Below are 6,914 nucleotides of genomic sequence, written 5' to 3'. Positions count from 1 at the left end.
GAGCCTTGCCCAAATTGCAGATCTGTGAGATGGAGAAAAAGACGTAAGCCACTAAGTTTTGGATTTTTTTAAATGCACCAATAGGTAATTCCAACCCTGAGCTCTCCCCTTTTACTGGAAGTTTGCTGTTGGTACTAAAAATTTCATATGTTTAAACATCCACTTTTAAAGAAATCATCTAAACTGGGATATTTAGTTCCTAAGATTTAGCCACAGGAAAAAGTAAAAGCTCCCTGCAAAATGAGTGCTGTGAACTAAGAAAAAAGAAGGTAAGATTTAATGGAGTTATCATTAATAATGCAGCAACAGTTACCATTCCTGGGTACCTAAAATACTCTACCATCTATTACATTAGAACTGAGATAAATTGGAAAATGCTTCTTGAAAAAGCAAGTTTTTTTTTTTTTTTGTAAGATCAGAAAATAAGAAACCTAAGGAAAGAAGGATGGAAAGAGTAACAATGTGATATGAACTATGCCATGACTTAGAATGACGCTAGTCTTTGCAGCACAGAATTTTATTTTATTTTATTTTTTAGAAACTAATGTTTCTTTTCCATCAACCTTATTTTCATGTTGCTTCAGAGCCCTGTGCAAGAACAGCTTAAGACCATTCAGTGGTTGCTCCTACCCATTCAGTGGTCTGAGCAGTGGGAGCTGTAGACCACTATTCTGTGGAAGGCTGAGGGCTCCAGTCTTCCGGAGGGAACTGCTTAATAAGCACAGAGGACACCTGTATGCCTTCAAACCAATCTGCAACTTCAGTTCCAGCAGTGAACTTAGGAGCTGGAACAGAGCATTCGCCCTGAAATTCCTTCTTGGTCACAGCCTTTTCAGCAGCAGGCTGCTCCTCTTTTTCAATTTCTTCAGGATCTCTGTAGAAGCAGAGATTAGACATGAGCTCCCACGGTGTTTGCAGGAAATGCTGCCACGCATGCGCAGAACTTCCCGGGTCAGCATCCACCGCGTCTGAGCCACCGAGGGAGCTCCATTGTTGTTACCTGTGATGGCAATGTCCACGTGGCACTGAAGAGAATCTGTGTTCCACAAAGCAATGGTAGGTAGGTTAACACAGGATGCCTTTGTGAAAGGATGGTGGTCAGCTCTGGGGTCAGAAACCACAAGAAGCCGTGGCTCCCGGAAGGCTGCCTGGATCTGGTTAGTGAAGGTTCCAGGAGTGAAGCGGCCAGCAATTGGAGCGACTCCAGTGGCAGCAGCAAAGTTCAGCACGGCCCTCTGGCCAGTATTCCTGGAAGATATGACACTGACATCAGCAGAGTTTTCAATGGCAACAATGGCACAAGCTGCTAGCAGAAACTTCTCCCAGGCCCTCTTCAGATTGATCTGTGGATGCCATCACTTTTCCTTTTATAGATGTACTGCTCCATTGGAAGTCAATGTTGGTGCCACCTAAGTGGGTTCCTACTGCAAAGAACTTAAGGACAACCTTCTCCTTCACTTGCAGGACATCAAGAGCTCCGGACATTCTGAAAGTTTCTTTTTAAGTTATGACAGGAATCTGAAATTAAGAACAATGCCATATGGACCCCTCTGTAGGTAGCACGGAAAGGCTGCATCACAGAATTTTAGAACCTCAAGATTATAAGAGATCAGTTAGATTAGGTCTGATTAGCCTCTCTTGTCAAATGCCTGAGTCCCATCTGCAATGAAAAGCTATCATCTAGTTTCTGTTTAATTATCTTTGAGGTCAGAGAGAACCCTCTTAATTTCTCAAAGAAGTTAGGTGTTAAAGGAGTCTTCCTTGGGTTAAGCTAAAACCATTATCCCTGCAATTTTAACTTTTGGTTCTATTGTGAATTTGTATCTTTTGCAGGAGGTTTGGTTCTAAAGCCAATGTGAGGCAGCAATTGAATATGGCCAAACGTCATCTTGAAAGTTCCTCAGGAAAGCAACCCAACCATTATTAGCCTATGATTTGTAGCCAGCATTCCTGCTCATGTTGGACTGATTACTGTTTCTTTGGTTGAGAAGCAGAAAATGTAGTTGGCTTGCATAATGGAGTTGGATACATTTAAGAAATATGTATTTTTAAAGCTAGAATTACACTCCGACTGGGGAGATACTCATGTTCTGAGGGGCAAAATGGACCTGAGATGGGAGAGTTCATTCTTCTTGTCTCCTGCTCATTTTGGGGAACATATACACTCAGTAAGCAGAATGGCTGAAGGAGCCACCCACACTACTTAATTGTATTTATCTCTAAAAATAGGATTATTTTTGCAGAGTCATCTAATTGAATGTGTGTCCACTTAACACCCTTAGGACATGACATCACTGTAGGCCTGTCTTCTAAAGCTACATACAGCAAGTTTCATGTTATCTCCAGCAAAGCGTTTTGAAGACAGTGATTAGAATTTTTGAGACAACTCCACATGAAACGCCATCATTCCTTCAAATGTTTCTCATTGAACATAGTTTTGAGCTCCTACTCACTTGTATTTCTCCTTGGAACAGAGCCAAACATGTGCCCCTAAACATAAATTCCTGGACTGTTCAGACTGTGCACATGGGATCAGGTCAGCATAGAATAAAGGAGACGGACACGTCTTTGCTTCTGAATTCTGACTTCCCTTACGACAGCCAAAAATTGCATTTGAATTTTGGCAACTAAATCCTATTGTTGTATTATAGTTACCAAAATCCCAAGTGCTTTTTAAAATTATGAAATATTTAAACGTGCAGAAAATAAAATAGCAGACATCCACAAACTCATCACCAAGAATAACATGATGTTATCCAGAATGCATGTAACATGATGTTAATCTTGGTGATGAATTTGTGGATGTCTGCTTGCCTTATTTACCTCGGATTACTAAATCTTTCTTTATATGTGCTTTTATTTGCCCAGTTCTCTCCTACACTGTATTTCTGCACCCATCTAATCCTGTCAAGAGTTACCGATTCAACAATTATTTCTTAAATCTCTACTGCATCCTCTTTGGGATCTTTTTTGTTTGTTTGTTTTTTGAGATGGAGTCTCTCTCTGTTGCCCAGGCTGGAGTACAGGGGCACCATATCGGCTGACTGCAACCTCCGCCTCCTGGATTCAAAAAGTGATTCTCCTCCCTCAGCCTCCCAAGTAGCTGGGATTATAGGCACCTGCTACCTCACCCAGCTAATTTTTGTATTTTTAGTAAAGATGGGGTTTCCCCATGTTGGCCAGGCTGGTGTCGAACTCCTGACCTCAGGTAATCCACCCACCTCAGCTTCCCAAAGTGCTGGGATTACAGGCCTGAGCCACCTCGCCCAGCCTGAGGTCTTAATTTTGCTATTTAAATGTGTTATGTATTATCTCAGATAATACAGCACACATTTTTTTTTTTTTTTAATGAAAATGAATGGGACAGGTTGATGACAGAGCTCTGGGATCCACCACTAACGACAACCCGCTAGACTGGCTGAAGTGTTATTTCATCTCTGTGACCCTCTTGTGCCTTTGATTATGTCGTTTCTTTTTCTTGGAATGGTTTCTTGCCTCCTTCTTCCTTCTGACCAACTTAGGTTACTTAACTTCTTGAGGTTCAGTGTCGCCTCTTCCAGGAACCCTTCCCTGATCATTACTTGCTAGGGTAGGTGCTCTACCTTTGTGCATTTCTTTGGGGTAGCATCTGTGCTCTACAGTCTTCATTGGCTATCCCATCTATCTTCCCATCTCATATTTAAGTCCTTTAAGGACAAAAATATCTTTATGTTTTCCCTTATATTCTTTTTTTTTTTTTTTCCAGACAGAGTCTCACTCTGTCTCCCAGGCTGGAGTGCAGTGGCACCCTCTTGGTTGGCTGCAACCTCCTCCTCCCAGGTTCAAGCAATTATCTTGCCTCAGCCTCCTTAGTAGCTGGGACTACAGGTGCGCACCACCACACCCAGCTAATTTTTTGTATTTTTAGTAGAGATGGGGTTTCACCCTGTTAGCCAGGATGTTCTCAATCTCCTGACCTCATGATCCACCCGCCTTGGCCTCTCAAAGAGTCTGGATTACAGGCGTGAGCCAGCACGCCCGGCCTCCTTTATATTCTTAACCCTTATCAGTGTGCCAGAATTTCAAAAGTACTAACTCATATTTGATGCTCAAAATGCTTATTCAGAGGCTGGGTGCAGTGGCTCACGTCTGTAATCCCAGCACTTTAGGAGGCCGAGGCTGGTGGATCACCTGAGTTCGGGAGTTCGAGACCAGCCTGATCAACATGGAGAAACCCTCTCTACTAAAAATAAAAAATTAGCCGGGTGTGGTGGTACATGCCTGCAATCCCAGCTACTCAGGAGGCTGAGGCAGAAGAAATGCTTGAGCCTGGGAGGCAGAGGTTGTGGTGAGCTGAGATCACGCCATTGCACTCTAGCCTGGGCAACAAGAGTGAAACTGTGTCTCAAAAAAAAAAAAAAAGAAAGAAAAGAAAAAAAAATGCTTGTTCAATAACTATATAAGAATAAAACAATTTAGACACATCTTCCTTCCATTATAGGGATACTTTCCACAATACCTCTGGTAGATCATCACTTCCAATCATGGCGAATTTGCTACCTAACAGGACAGCCGATTCCCTATTTGAATGGCTCTGGATTTTGAAAGTCTCCGATAAAGGAAACCTGACTTACGGTTTCCTTTAACAACACCGTAAGTTCTCGTTATAAATAAGTCAAGTCTCTTTTCTGAATGTCAAAGACACTTATGTGGTATTCTCTGGGTAACTAAGTAGTTTTTAGTGAATATATATTATGCACAGCAGGCAGAGCTGAAGACACTTTTCAGTGTTCAGAATTGAGGCACTTTCTGGGGCATCCCATTAAGGATTTCTACCCTGAATTCTTTCCAGAAGCTAATTGGGTCTGTGAAGACCACAGAGTACAGGTGTTCCATGTTCTATGCAGCTCACATTCCTACATAAACATGCTGTTACTTTCTCCAGCGTCGCAAGCTCCTGGGTGGTCTTACGGCTGCCTTCAAAGGAAAACAAGTAAGACTTTCCTTTCATTGTTGATTACTTGAAGACCTGGTTAGCATACACCATTTTGGAATCTCTATTTACTGAGTCATGAGTTCTCACCTGAAAGGAAACTTAAGTGACTTAACTCTGGCTCCAAACCTGATTGAATAACCAAAGAGTTGTAGGAAAAGTAAAAGTGAGGGAAACAGGTAACTTCTGTGCTAAGTTCAATGCCCTAAGCTCTTGATCATATAACTATTACTTAGCAAGGTGAAAGCAACTGACATTTTCCTCCAGAAATATAGAAGCAAGCCAGTTCCTTAAAGTTAGATGTGTTTTTTTTGTCTCAGGTTGCAGATTTTTGCAAATGGTGATGAGTTGGCTAAGTTTTGTAACAGAGCAATCATTATTCTTTCTGCATAGAATGTCAGTGTTTCTTGTGTGCCAGGCATTGTGCTAGGTACTTTGCAGGACTTACCTAATGTGACCCTCCTAACAATCCTGAAAGGTAAATATGATTATCTCCATTTCATATATGAGGTACTGTAAGCTCAACAAAATTTAAGAAACATGTCCAGTGTTTCAGAATTACTGAATTCCAGAAACAATCCAAATCCAGGTGATTCTGATACCATAGCTCATGGGCTTTGTAATAGGCTGTGCTGTATCTCATTTCAACATCAGCTTCCATGTGGAGCTGAGCACTGCCTTTACTCCTGGATCCAATGTTCTCAGATCACCTCTATTATCTGCATATGATTGGGTGCCAGCCACTTAGGACAGAGCTATAACAGTCTTTCCTTATCAACCAGTGTGTATTTAATTTTGTTTTAAAATAACATAATGCTTAAGAATATCCAAAATGCATGTAAATGATTGCTTGGATGTGTTAGCTTCTCTGTCTCTCTCCCTTTTTTTTTTTTTTTTTTTTTAGACAGAGTCTCACTGTCACCCAGGCTGGAGTGTAGTGGCACCATCTTGGCTCGCTGAAACCTGTGCCTCCTGGGTTCAATGATTCTCATGCTTCGGCCTCCTGAGTAGCATGCACCACACCATGCCCAGTTAATTTTTGTATTTTTAGTAGAAATGGGGTTTCACCACATTGGCCAGGCTGGTTTCAAACTCCTGACCTCACGTGTTCTGTCCACCTTGGCCTTCCAAAGTGCCAGAATAGCAGGCATGAGCCACCACGCCTGGCAGCTTCTTTCTTTTATCTCGACTTTGGGTTGGCTAGAGGGGTAGAGTAGAGGAAGGTGAACTTTACTTAATAGGACTCAACAGAAGTATTTAGTAAGAAGCTCAATTTATTAAAAAAACTTCGAGTCCTTTCGACTGAAAAGCCAGGGATAGTTTTTTGCTGATATTCATCATGAGTATGATGAATTCTGTTTGCATTTATTTATTTATTTATTTATTTTTGAGCCAGAGTCTCGCTCTGTCACCCAGGCTGGATGCAATCAATGGTGTGATCTTGGCTCACTGCAACCTCCGCCTCCTGGGTTCATGCGATTCTCCTGCCTCAGCCTCCCGAGTAGCTGGGACTACAGGCTGCGCCACTACACCCAGCTAATTTTTGTATTTCTAGTAGAGACGGGGTTTCACCATGTTGGTCAAGCTGGTCTTGAACTCCTGACCTCATGATCCACCCATCTCAGCCTCCCGAAGAGCTGGGATTATAAGCGTGAGCCACGGTGCCCTGCCATTATTCGCATTATTTAGGCTATTTTTTCCACCCATCTTGATGCTCCATGCTTGATAGCAAATTCTTTAGAGCAGAGGTTGGCTGAATTTTGCCCACTGTCTGTTTTGTAAATAGAGTTTTAATGGAACACAGCTGTGTTCACTTGTTTACATGTTGTTTGTGGTTGTTTTTACACTACAAAGGCAGAGAGAAGTAGTTGCAACTAAGACTATATGACCCACAAAGTCTAAAATATTTACTTTCTGACCCTTTACAGAAATAGCTTGCCAA

At 42.0% G+C, this 6,914-nt stretch overlaps 1 pseudogene; it reads right to left on the bottom strand.

Annotated features, from left to right (window-relative positions):
• Positions 1-526: 526 nt before the first annotated feature.
• LOC116558363 lies at positions 527-1,485 on the bottom strand (annotated as a pseudogene).
• Positions 1,486-6,914: the final 5,429 nt, after the last annotated feature.

Source organism: Sapajus apella, unplaced genomic scaffold (assembly GCF_009761245.1).
Source record: "Sapajus apella isolate SASKATOON/1434 unplaced genomic scaffold, GSC_monkey_1.0 scaffold2, whole genome shotgun sequence".
Classification (NCBI taxonomy): Eukaryota; Metazoa; Chordata; class Mammalia; order Primates; family Cebidae; genus Sapajus; species Sapajus apella.
The sequence above is the reverse complement of the archived record's forward strand: the minus strand, read 5'-3'. Positions and strand labels throughout refer to the sequence as shown.